Genomic DNA, 13,354 nt, shown 5'->3' with positions numbered 1-13,354 from the left:
GCTAGGCCAAAACAGGGTGCGGGGGGGTCATGTGTGCATGTGCGCGGGGGAGCGCATGCACAGGAAGGGTGGGGCATGGGGGCATTGAATTATGGGTGTGGGCACGTGTGCACGACCCCCTGTGCTGCCCCCGCTTTTGGCACGTGATGGCAAAAAGGTTAGCCATCACTGTCTTAAGAGGATTTTGTCAAAGCTTATTTGTGAAAACCAATATAGGATGATCCCAGAGTTAGGAACAGGAGCAGGATAGCCTGAATTAAAAAATAACTTAGAAAAAAGGGCACACACATGTGCGCACGCACACAGACAGACAGACAGACACATACACACACATAAACAGACAAAATTCAGGACTGAAGAATAACAAGATACAGTGACAGTCCAAAACCTTCTCCTAGGAAGGAAGATTAAAAGTTATGTGATGGGTATTTAGAGTAGCTATCCAAGATATGGTGTCTTCAAGAGGGTTTCATCACTTTCTCCTTCAAGGAAGAAAGCACAGCACCCTCCTTAAGAAAGAAATGGAAACAGAAAAGAAAGTGTCCCATCCACTTATTTAACCTTTACAAATTGAAAAGAATCCCAGGTAGTCTTGTAATATATTATTTATCTCTTGTGAGGCCTCTACCAATACTTGCAATTGCTGGAAGAGATTTTTGTGTATGCTTAAGCAGGATGTAAGATCCAGTTGGGTGGAGTGATTAAAGACACTGGGCCACAAACTGTAAGACCATGAATTCTAAGCCTGCCTAAGGCATGAAACTAGTTGGATGATTTGGGTCAGTTATTATCTGTCAGCTCTAGGAAGAAGGAATTGGCAAGCCACTACCAACAGTATTTCTAAGAAAATTGCTGTGACTCAGTCATACATTTGGGACTGGCCCATGCATTAGAAGTCAAGGCTGGCTCAAAGGTTCCAACCCTAAAGTGTGTTGCTTTAGAGACCCATGTTGCAAAGCACCTTGTTGTGTTGAATCCAGATTGTCTCATATATGCCTAATAAGAAAGAAAGAAAAAGAAAGACCTGGAGCAAAAGTGAATATTTGCCAATTCAGCTACATTTTTAAATTTTCACTTTAAAAAATTGTTTCAGCAACGTTGAGAGAAAAGCGTATAAAAGGTGAAAGGGACCGGTGAAATAACAACTGTATTTTAAATGCATTTGAGAGGTGGCTGTGATTAACTTAGGTCAGTTTATGTGAAAAAAAAAAATGAAGAAACAAAACATTTTGGTGCTGAGAACTTACAACTGAGAAACTGCTGCATGGTAATATGAGGTGTTTAAAAATGAGAGAACAGACTAGTGAAATAAAAGCAGACTATTTCAGGGAGTTATTGCTTACGAAGAATGGCTGTGGGTTTTGGAGATTGATTGTGTGTTCCAGATGCTAGTAAACATGCTTCTAGAGGAAGCTGTTAAATGGGAGCCAAATGGTGTGAAAAAATGAGGGTGTTATGCTACAGGAACTCTTGAAAAGAGAGACAGAACAATCAGTCTCTATGGGCAGATGGCAGCAGCAGCAAGTGCCATAGGAGAATCTAGTTTTTGCCTCACTGCTCATATTTCCAAGGCAAAAGTAGTAATAGAATGATGCCCAGGAGAGTTAATATATATTCTATTTGTGTGACACACATACACACACACTCTCTCTCTCCCCTCTCTCCCTCCCTCCCTCTCTCTCTCTCTCTCACACACACACACACACGCAGGGAGAGAGGGATAGAAATGAACAGAGAAAGTTTAATTTGAATGTGGTTGTCACTTGCTTTGCATTGGAAAGTCGGCGAGAGCTGAGCATACAGTTTACAGGAAAGAGGGAGGGGGAAGGGAAGAGAGATCCAGAAAGCAAGAAATGTATAAATTGGAAGATAAGTCATAAAATAGACAGAAAAGTTATAGAAAAGAAAAGAAATTGAAAAGAAAAAGAAACACCTTTTAAAATAACTTATAGAATAAGGACCCATTGTTCAGTTGATCTGAATGTTGAAAAGTGTGTGCTTAAAAGTTAAATGTAAAGCAGAATAGAGTGTGTAACAGTAAACATACGCCAATGATTTATAATAGAGCTGAAATATAAACGGGAAGTAGAGTAAATTAAAAATTCAATTTGAGTAATGCTAGTCTGGCAAAAGAGGATTTGCCATTTCTTTTGTAATTTAAAAAGAAAGGGATCATTCCCAGACATTTGAGTCATTGTGGTGAAGTCCTCTTTCCACTGGTATTTATTTTAATCTCAGGCAGAGAGACTATATAGATTATAAACTGCTGTACTTCAGATAAGTGTGTGCGGTTCATAAATAACAGTCTTTAAGCTCTTGGAGTACCAGCCAGGTTTTTAGGCTTAAATATGTTACTTACAACATATCCTATACACATATAAAAGTTGGCAATATAATTGCTAGAACACCACCGTATTACATTTACAATTCATACAGTATTTGATAGGTTGGGGTATGCTGTATTATATTGATCAAACAGCCATTAGACTCTGTTATTTTAAAATGGCACAGGCAAGTATGATCAAAACTGAATTAGCAAAATCATGCAAAATATGACCTTTATGTAAGGCAGTGCTGGCGAAACTTGGGTAAAAGTCATTTTTCTTTGGGTATCCATTAACCCATCAAAACAGGAACATTTAAATTGACTTATTGAATGATTGAGCATATATTAAAATTTATTCAAAAATTTCCCCTAGTATTCTTAATAAAATGAAATTCAATAAAATAATGAAAGGTAACATATTGAAATGACATAAAGATCATTCAGTGATACTGCTTTTATAATAGTGATAGCCTTTGAGTCAGGGGTGAAATCAAGCAGGTTCTGACAGGTTCTGGGAAACCAGTAGCAGAAATTTTGAGTACTTCGGAGAACCGGCAAATGCCACCTCTGGCTGGCCTCAGAGTGGAGTGGGAATGGAGATTTTGCAGTATCCTTCTCCTGCCATGCCCACCAAGCCACGCCCACAGAACCAGTAATAAAAAAAATTGGATTTCACCACTGCTTTGAGTTATGACTTTTGGTTCAATGAAATTAATATGGTGCTGCAGGGAGGTACTTATGACCGGTCCTTAAAATTTGATAAGCCTTTCTGATAAACAGTTTTGGGGAAGAAAAAAAATGGGAAGCAATAATGTAAAGCAGTGGTTTCTTGTATAGAATAGAATGGAAGAAGAAAAGTAAAGGACAAAAGAAAATTCAGCCAGCTTTGAGAGTTAAGTAAGCTGTTTCCTCATCACATGGCTACTTAGAGGATTACAACTATTCCAGTGATAGCAGATATACTGTATAAAATTTAGCATGAATCTTGTCTCCCAAGTTCTTTCAGGTCTTTCAAAACCAGTAATATGAGGTGCTGGAATTCTATAAGATCCAAAGTTAACTACCAGCAGAGTAATTTACTACCAGACTATTTTAATGAATACTTTGGTTCTGGAGAACAGTACCTTGACTGGGTGATCTATCTTTCCCCTTGAGAATTACTGGTACTTTGAAGTTATCAGAATATTTTCCAGTGAGGCACAATGATTCTATAATGATGAGGAAAATTGATGCATTTTGTAATTGACAATCTACCCAGCTGCCTCGTTTTGTGTGTACACCAATCAAAACATTTTCACAGCTGCATCATAAATTGTTCATTATTGTGTGAGCTGGCATCCTTTATTCAGCCCCAGACAGTGTAGCGGTACTTTCAACCAAAATAATGTTACTACTTTAGTAGACTCAAGCGCCTGCTGGTTGTCTGGATGCTTTAAAATACAGAGGCATTCAATAATGTATGCAAGCATAGTGCATGATTAAAATGAAATAGGAGATAACATTTTGTTTTTAGCTCTATAATTAGCATTTGCACTGCAGCATAAAGTAGGATTTTTTTTTTTTGCACTATAAGACACTGATGCTTTGTAGAGTTAGGGAAGCTTTACCTTGATTTATATAGTGTCTGACTTTGCACAAACCATAACACATTATTAAAAGGAAATAAATAATTCATATTCTTTCACTACTGGATGGATTTGGATTTTAAGTATATGTCTTTTGAACTTCTAGCTCATTTACTTAATTGCTCCTATATGTAGTATTTATATATTATGCTGCATGCCTTTATCAGCAGGCTTCTGAATAAAAGGGATCTTGCAGACTGAATTTGCTGCAATGTAAAAGTACAAGGATAAACAACATGTTCAATGCCCAGATACATTACATGTAAGGTTTCAGCTATATGCTAGATTTTTTTCAACTTAATATTTGTAGGCTATGTTAACAGCGTAAACTATTCTTCAAGTAAGTATGTTTGTTGTGTTTTGAAAGTTGGTGGCCAATAGGTTAAAATTATCAAGAGGTTATGGTTCAGAAGATGATTGTTAAGAACTGTGATTCTTTCTAAATCTTACCTAACTTTGATTGCTAATATTTCCTTGCTATATGTGAGCATATGGGGATTCTGATTGAGAAGCAAATTCCAAGTTCTGCTTGGAACAGGATAATGTTTTTCTTTTGGTTTGGGGAGAATTTGGAGGATTGTCAATGTATTACCTTCATTGAAGCCTGTTTCCAAGAGCTCAAGCTGGCACACCTAATAGTATGAGATATGATAGTGCAAATTCTTTCAACATGCAGTTGCCCTTAGAAATAAGCACCCTTGTGACTTCAGAGGCTAATGAATTTCTGAGGTAGAGGAAAGAACCTACGTCTCAAGACTCACATTAATGTTATGTGTTTGCAGCCAGTATTGTTGGTGCAGATGGGGCCAACAGAAATGTGATTCCTGATAAAAGGCAGACTATAACGCATATAAATGGAAAATGTTTTAGAAAGTCCCTGATATAGAAATCTTTAAATTGAATTCTATGAGGGAGGGAGAAGAGAGTTCAGAATATGGTACTGGGTCTGATTGGTAGGGATATGCAAGGCAGGAAAGCACTCAGTACTAAATGATAAATTCAAAAAGGGATAAGGAAGTTACATGACCAAAGGATTCCAGAGTCCTGTACAATAAACAAACAGGTTATAGAGAACAACAGGAAGAACTAGAAGTCTTAATGTAGAAAGGCCAGTATTGTTTAGTAGGCATTACTGAAACAGGTGGAATGAAGATTATGAATGGAATACATAATCTTGAGAAATGAATAAGGATCGAAGAATATAGTTTGTACAAAAGGAATGTAATAGTCAGAAGAGGAAGAGCAGGACATTATATATAAAGGGAGTGCGCAAATATGTTCAGGTTCAAGAATTTGAGCATGAGCGTCAAGTACAAAGAAAGAAAAACATTTTTAACACCAGATGTCAAAATTTTGATTTGGATTCCAGAATTTTTAGAGATGACAGACTTAATAATAATCGGTCTATCATCATTTGCCCAGATTTGTTTGAAAACTATCTTGGCGAACAGTGCAAAATCTCTAAGCAATTTCTTAGTGTTCTTGCTGATTGGTTCATTTCCCAGAAAACTGAAGAAAAGTTAAGAGGATTGGTCCTTCTATATTTGATCCTACTAACAGGAAATACCTGGTAGAAGAAGTAAATGCAGCAGAACTTTGGAGGAACTTTGAGTTTTCACAAAAGGGACATTTGAGCACAATCATGCATACATACTTGACCACAGGATATCCAATTTCAATATAGAGAATACTAGGCAAAATTATGGAATAGATGATTAAGATGTCAATTTGTGACTATGTTTAGAAGAATGGATTGCTTGATGGGAATCAGCATAGATTTATAAGGAACAGGTCAGGCCAAACCAACCTGCTTTCCATTCCTGACAGTGCAACCAATTTAACTTGGCCATGAGAATGTGATGAACATAGTGTATCTTCCTTCCAGAAAAGCTTTTGACAAAGTCTTCCATGAAATTGTTTTTTTTTTTTTTTTTTAAAAAATGAGAGTATGTGGGCTGGACCATGCTACCATCTGATGAATACAGAGCTGGTTGAAAAATATCCCCAATTAGCCTTCAATAGCTCCATGTCAAGCTGGAGTGAAATGTCAAGTGGCATATTGCAAGGCTCCATTAGGTCCTGTGCTCTTCAACTTATTTATAAAGTACTTGGATGAAGATGCAGAAAATACAATTATAAAACTTGCAGATGACTCAAAAATAATGGAGACAGCAAACGTATTAGAAATTACCATCTCTTACTTTCAATCTTTCTTGAGGTATATAAGAGCCAGATGCAACAACTAATATATGTTCTATCACGAGTTTTTATATAGCATTAGTGTAGACTTACCACTCTGAGAATGTCTTGCTAGGCTGATTCAGAAATCAACTCTGTATCTTTATAACTTTAAGCAAATCAGTGTGGATGAGTAGCTTCTAAACTTCCAATCCTTTTTTTTTAATGGCAATAAGTAACAAAGACATCATTATCTCTTCTTTAATACCATTCTCCATTTTCAAATACTTTCAAAATAATAGAGAATATTAACTAAAATGAGGTCCCATGGTAGAGGGACCCAGGTTCAGGCCAGGCTTAAAAGAAGCATACAGTAGTTACATTACTGTCCTAATATATATTTACTGGAGAAAGCTGTATTGCTGGGAAAGATAGAAAAAAAGAGAAGAAGAGGATGACCAGCAGGAAGGTGAATGGACTCAGTAACAGTGGCAATTAGAACATAGTTGAAAGGACTGAAGGACTAGATTGGGAAAGATCACCATGGAGAAAATCTATCCATGTGATCACCAGGAACACCAATTTGATGGCACATAATACATAGACAGAAAAGAGAATAGGTTGTTTGCATCTGTTTCACTGTGAACATCTGTAAGTATCTGCCCTGGTAGCGCAGCAGACTAAAGCACTGTTATTAACATCAGCTGCCTGCAATTATTGCAAGTTCAAATCTCACCAGGCTCAAGGTTGACTCAGCCTTCCATCCTTTCTAAGGTAGGTAAAATGAGGACCCAGATTGTGAGAGCAATAAGCTGACTTTGTATAAAATATATAAAGAGTATGAAGGCTATTGCTTAACGCATTGTAAGCCACCCTGAGTCTCCGGAGAAGGGCGGCATATAAATCAAATTAAAAAAAAAAAGTAGTAGTAATAATATCTGTGCTTAAACTATATTCAAAATACTACAGGCTATACTGGTTCTCTTAATTTCAAAAGATAGTAATAGGCTAAAGCTAAACAGGAAAAAGTACAGGAAAATGGATGATAAATTACAAAGTCACAGACATCTTCTCTACAGGTAAAGGCTAAGCTTTGCAAACATTTTAGCTGACTAAACAAAGATCTTTAAGACATGCCAGAGAGTTGCAAAATTAGCAATAATGTGAGAAACTAGAGGAGTTTTCCCTCTCCCCTATAATAATATTACTACTTCTTATGGTTACCCAATATAATCAATTCACACCATTTATAATTAATTTATGGGATTAATTTAGTAAATAAGAAACTAAAAATAATATTTTAAAATGTGTCATTCTGTCTTGAGAGCAGCAGCTAAGGTGGTAGTAGTAACAGTATTTCTTCCATCTGTCTTTCTCCTACAACCCTTATTGGGCCTGCCGTTGGAATATGGAGATATTAAGGAAGGAAGGAGGATTTCATCTAGAACAAAGGCTGCAGTACAATCATCTGTCACTTCTCTATTGCCCAAATAAGCTGTTCTCTCTTCTCTTCTCTCAAATCAGAGCCAGGAAGGGTACAACTACTGCCACCTCATGAAAGGGACTAGTAAAGTTTCTCTCTAGAGATAATGAAGATGCCAAGTCTGCAGCTGCCAAGTTGTTCCCTTAAGAACTAAAAGCAATTGGAGAGACAGGCAGCTTTAATTGAAACAGGATCTGTTGTTGCAAGCATGCATGATTTTAAACAGACTCCGACAGATTGATCTTTTACAGCTTCCCAGGCCTCTTTCCAACTTAAATGATGTCTCTCTGTGTGTATATACTTGTCTTTCTTCATGCTTTGTGTCTTTCTTCACTCCCTTTCATGTTAATCTCCTTCTTTTAGCTAAATTGTAAACTGAGTGGGATGGAGTTCTCTCTCTCTCTTTCACATACATACACAGAGAAACAGAAAGAGAGAGACAGACAGAGAGACACATAGAGACTCACAGAGAGAAGTAATAATCCTGTTAGAAAGACCTATATTGGCCAGAATTGTTTGTGACAACAGGCTCTCAACCCAATACAGGTAGCCCTTGATTTACAACCACAACTTTGAGCCCAAATTTTTTGTTGCTAAGTGAGACAGTTGAATTTTGCCCCATTTCTGCAGTGAATTGCTGCAGTTGTTAAGTTAGTGACACAAATGTTAAGTGACTTTCTCATTGACTTTGCTTATCAGTTGGTTGCAAAAGGTGATCAGGTGATCCTGGGACACTGCAACCATCATAAATAACATGCCAGTTGCCAAGAGTCTGAATTTTGATCACCCGACCAAGGAGCTGTTACGATGGTCATGTGTGAAAAATGTCTTAAGTCACTTTTTTCCAGCACTGTTGCAATGTTGAACGGTCACTAAATAAACAATCGTAAGTTGAGAACTACCTGTATTTTTGGAACCATAAGATAAGGTGTGGACAGTATACTGCTGCTTCTCACAAGGGTATGTGTGCTGCTGAACATCGTTTTTGCTTCTGATCATGATAGAAATTCATAGCCATAGTAACTAGTGTGTGAGGAAAGTTTCTATTCCATGAATGTCTCTAACTACCGGTACTTTTAAAGACATCACAATTGGTAGCTGTCACTACACCTTATGGAAATGACTTTCATACTTTAAAGAGAGTGAAATATTTTCCTTTGCTAGTGCTAAAGCTTTCAGGATTGGTAATTCCAACATCTAATAGAAAGAAAAGTAACTTGAAAGCTCATTTTCTCCCTACTATGTCCAATTTTATAAACAATATGTTTTATAAACTTTTTTTTTTTTTGGTAAACTAAAAAGTGCCAGATTTTGCAACCCTGAGGAAGTCACTGAGGACTTCCCTGGTGATAACTGTGTTCCCTTTCCTGCAGTTCCTCCAGCTTTATAATATTCTTGTTGAATACCACACCCAGAAGTACTATATATGCAGAATTCCAAGTGTGGTCATGCCACTGATTTATATAAAAATGTTACAACATTGGCAGACTAAGTTTTGATCCTTTGTAGTCCCTGAAATGAATGAGTCATTTTCACTTCTTAAAAAATGTGCACATGTCTTAAGTTAGGATTACTTTTTTATTTCAACCTGCATTGGTTCAGGAATACAGGTAGTCCTTGACTTATGACCACAATCGAGTCAACAATTTCTGGGGTTAAGTGACACATTTGTTAAGTGAGTTTTGCCCCATTTTACGACTTTTCTTGCCACAGTTGTTAAGTGAATCACAGCCGTTGATAAGTTAGTAACCTGGTTGTTAAGTGAATCTGGTTTCCCCATTGACTTTGCTTGTCGGAAGGTCACAAAAAGGGATCGCATGACCATGGGACACAGTAATGGTCATAAATATGAACCAGTTGCCAAGCGTCTGAATTTTGATCTTCTGATTATGGGAATGCTGCAAAGGTCGTAACTGAAAAACGGTCATAGGTTTTTTCAGTGCTGTTGTAACTTTGGGGTCACTAAATGAACTGTTGTAAGTTGAGGACTACCTGTATTTGTAATCTTTTCACTGTTACAATTCTGAACAGTCAGATCATATTACTGTTTATAGTACACCTAATACAGGTTACTTACAAATAGGCTAAACATGAATTCTGTAAATTCTTTGGGAACTCTTTTTCTTATATCCATCTGTTGTAATGCATACTAATTTAGTCCTAATCTCTATTCTTGCATTTTATGAAGTTATATAGGGCTTCACCCTCTTGTATGTGACTTGAATTACAGGATTATCCTTGTCTCCACATTCCATCAGAGAACCATATTTTTCCCCTCTAAAATTTCACAATATGACTTTTTCATGTTAGCAATCTCAAAAAGATTGCTAAGAATCAAAAGTGATTCTTAACGAGATTTTGGTTGGGATTTTCTTTTTGTGGGGAGGTGTCCCAGACTATTATAAAAGGTTTATAATATGTAATATAAAGTTTTCCAACCTGTATTATGAGGTTCTTTGGTGAGGGACTTAACTCTGTTTGTGATCTTTTCTGTTAGACAGGGACTTTCCCCAGCTTTGCTGGAAAATGCAATGGATGAAACAATAGTCTTAAGCATACAAATTATGAACATTGTTTCTTTTCAGAGATTCATTGGATGTCCCTAAAAATACTGAATAAAACATTACTAATTATTCAGAAATGTTCTATTCCTTTTCTATTTGTGGGCTGCAGCAGAATGAATCGTAATTGGTTTTATTCAACCATTTATTCGGTTTAATGCAATAAACCTTGGATTTGAAGGTCCTAGGTATTTTTAATTTAAGTGTCCAATTTACCTATTTCATTTATTCTCACAGGTTCCGTGAGCAGCATACAAAATCAAGGCTCTGTCTTGGGTATGTCCTTGTGTATGAATGGAGGATCTATTTCATGAATTTATTTCCTTAAATAGGAAAATGAATATTTCTCTTTGCAAGGACAAATATCAAACATGGCATTAAAAGCTGATCTTCAAGTATAACGTTTGAGATGTCAGTAAAGATGGCTAGTAGATTTCGATGGGGACGTAACTATACCCACTTTTACATGTTTAAGGGAGTATTTTAGGTTGTGTTTTACGTGACAGTTGAGTGCAAGACTGGAAAAGATCTTTTAAGAGTCAGTACTATGAGACAGGTGGATCTATACATTGTACTAACCAAACAAACTAAAAAAAAAAAGTTGTGAAGATTTGATGCTGACAAGGTAGCAGGGTGTGTTTAGTCAATCTGGCATCTATTGAAATAAAAGTACTACAAAGAAACTGTCTTTGTAGGACTACAAATTACTACAAAGTACTACAAAGTACTACAAAGTATTGCAAAGAAAGTCTCAAGGTTCTCCCAGCTCTAACAATCTTGAAAGATCTATGGTGATAGTTTATGTATTGCTGGGTTAACCACACAAATGAATTGCTGCATCTTTCTTGGCGTTCAGAACTGTGCCTTTAAAAAAAAAGGAAAACCGAGACTCTCTGTGGGCATCTCTCTTTATAAAGTTTTACAGCTAGTTGAAATGACATTTCAGGGCTTTCCCATTAGGGTTGCCAGGTCTGCTTCCAAAAGAGCCTTGATAGTACAGGGGTTTAGTGCACCCTGTAATTAACACAGCTGCCTGCAATTTCTGCCGGTTCGAATCTCTCCAAGGCTCAAGGTTGACTCAGCCTTCCATCCTTTCTAAGGTAGGTGAAATGAGGACCCAGTTTGTGGGGGCAATAAGCTGACTTTGTATAAAAACATACAAAAGAATGAAGGCTATTGCTTAACGCATTGTTAGCCGCCCTGAGTCTCCGGAGAAGGGCGGCATATAAATCAAATTAAAAAAAAAAATAGCGGACAAGCGGGGGGTGGGGGTGGGGGTTAAGTAGTAAAAAAAAAATTTTTTTTACAATTAAATTATATATTTTCTTACAAACATTTTAACACGCCATTTTAGGTCAGTCGACACAAGCTACAATACATTTTAAAAATGTGAACTGTACATAATTTTATAATATATTTTAATTTTAATCTCATTAATTTTTTTGGAGAATCGAGTTCAATGGATATTCGATCTTTGTCTCATTCTAACTTATGAAAAAAAAGACAAAACGCGGTTCTCCTATCCTTATTCTCTTAGACTGTACAGCTTTAGATTACGTACCATTTCATCATAAAGCTTTTGAATAAAAAAAATGTCCACTATTTTGTGAAAAAATATAGTGAACATAATGTGAAAAAAGTGGACTGTCCGCTCAAATAGTGGACACCTGGCAACCCTTTAATTCCCATTGTAAGCACCTTTCTCCCTTAGCCTCTCCTTTAGCAATTATGCTTTTGCAATGCTTCCATTGGAACTTAGATCTAGAAAAAAATAAACACAGGACAGGAAGGCACTCAAAACCAGCAATACACTATACCCTCAATTTCTTTTCTTTTCTTAGCGCTTCAACAATTTTAAAAAAATAATGTTTAAATTAAAAAAAGCAGGATACCTGGCATTCTGCAGAATGCAATGTTAACTTCAAACCTTACCTTTATTTGCCTTCGAGAGTGTCCACCTAAAAAGCGTTTGCTTTGCTGTAACAGCCCCTGCAAACTTCAAGCAGCTTTTCTCATTCTGGGTAGAATTTTACCAACCCAGGAGGAAGATCAAAAATAAGGACATAATATAATGTGCAAACCCTCTCTTTGCATATTCCTTTGTTTCTTCCTTGCTCTCTCTGGTATGCATTTGTCCTAAGAGACGAATATACAACTTCTATCAACTTAATAGACATACTCATGGAATGACCAAAGCTGCGTTCTAAGCTTGGACCTAATTTTCTGGGCTTGGGTTCAGAGGTGGGCTTCAAAAATTTTAGCAAGGGGTTCTCTTCCCGGTTGCTGGGTGGGCGTGGCCATGGTGGGCACAACCTAATCGGCCTCCTGCACCACAGCGGTGTGTGTGTGTTTTTGCCCTCCCTGGGCTCCAGCGGCTTCCCTTGAGCCTCCAAGAGGGCGAAAACGAGCTCCCCAGGCTCCAGAGGCCCTCTGGAGGCCTTCCCAAACTTCTGGTATGCCTGTTTTTGACACTCCCTGAGCCTCCGTGCAAGCCCTGCACGTACCTGCATCCAAAACAGGCTGCGTGGGGACTCCTAGGAGAGGCAGGGTGGGCGGGGCGGGGCCAGCCAGGAGTGAGATTTGGGGGTTCTCTGAACTGTACAGAATCTTTGCTATAGGGTTCTCCTGAACCCCTGGGAACCCCCAGCAGCCCACCCCTGGTTGGGTTTCTAAAGAGTCAAATGAATGTCAAACTTCTTCTGCCTTGTGGTCCACAGTTTCACATGCTGTCCACTCCTGCCAGATTTTTCTCCTGGTTATTTCTACTATAACTGTTATGACTGTTGGCGTGATTAAAAAGGAGGAGACAGAGAAGGACACTTGACACTACTGCTGTGGTCTTCAATGCAGGCACTTAACAAGGAAAGGTGAATGGCTGCAGCAGCAGGATCTTGGCGATAGTGGAGGCATTAACAGAGGAAACCACTCCTGGTTTTCTTCTATTCCCCCTGTATACATTGGGATTTCCTGGGATGAGTTTTTGGATGGGATGTTCCTGCCAAAACTGAACAGCTAGTCATATAAGGGCAATTGGCAAGTTTTCAGAATTAAAAAAAAATGAAAGTCTAGTAACCTTCTAGCTATCTTGTCTGATTTTAAAAGCAAATCAAAGTGGATGTTACCTGATTCGCACATGTCCACCTGAGATAAGGTTCATTCAATTCAGTTTATATTGTATCTA

At 37.6% G+C, this 13,354-nt stretch overlaps 1 protein-coding gene across 2 annotated transcripts in view; it reads left to right on the top strand.

Annotated features, from left to right (window-relative positions):
* The window catches only part of PDE4D (phosphodiesterase 4D), a 706,231-nt gene that overhangs the window by 121,132 nt on the left and 571,745 nt on the right, over positions 1 to 13,354 (top strand). The gene's annotated exons all lie outside the window — the stretch shown is intronic.

This window comes from Pantherophis guttatus, chromosome 2 (genome assembly GCF_059756535.1).
Source record: "Pantherophis guttatus breed Tessera chromosome 2, ASM5975653v1, whole genome shotgun sequence".
Taxonomy (NCBI): Eukaryota; Metazoa; Chordata; class Lepidosauria; order Squamata; family Colubridae; genus Pantherophis; species Pantherophis guttatus.
This window is presented reverse-complemented; position numbering and strand designations above follow the sequence as displayed.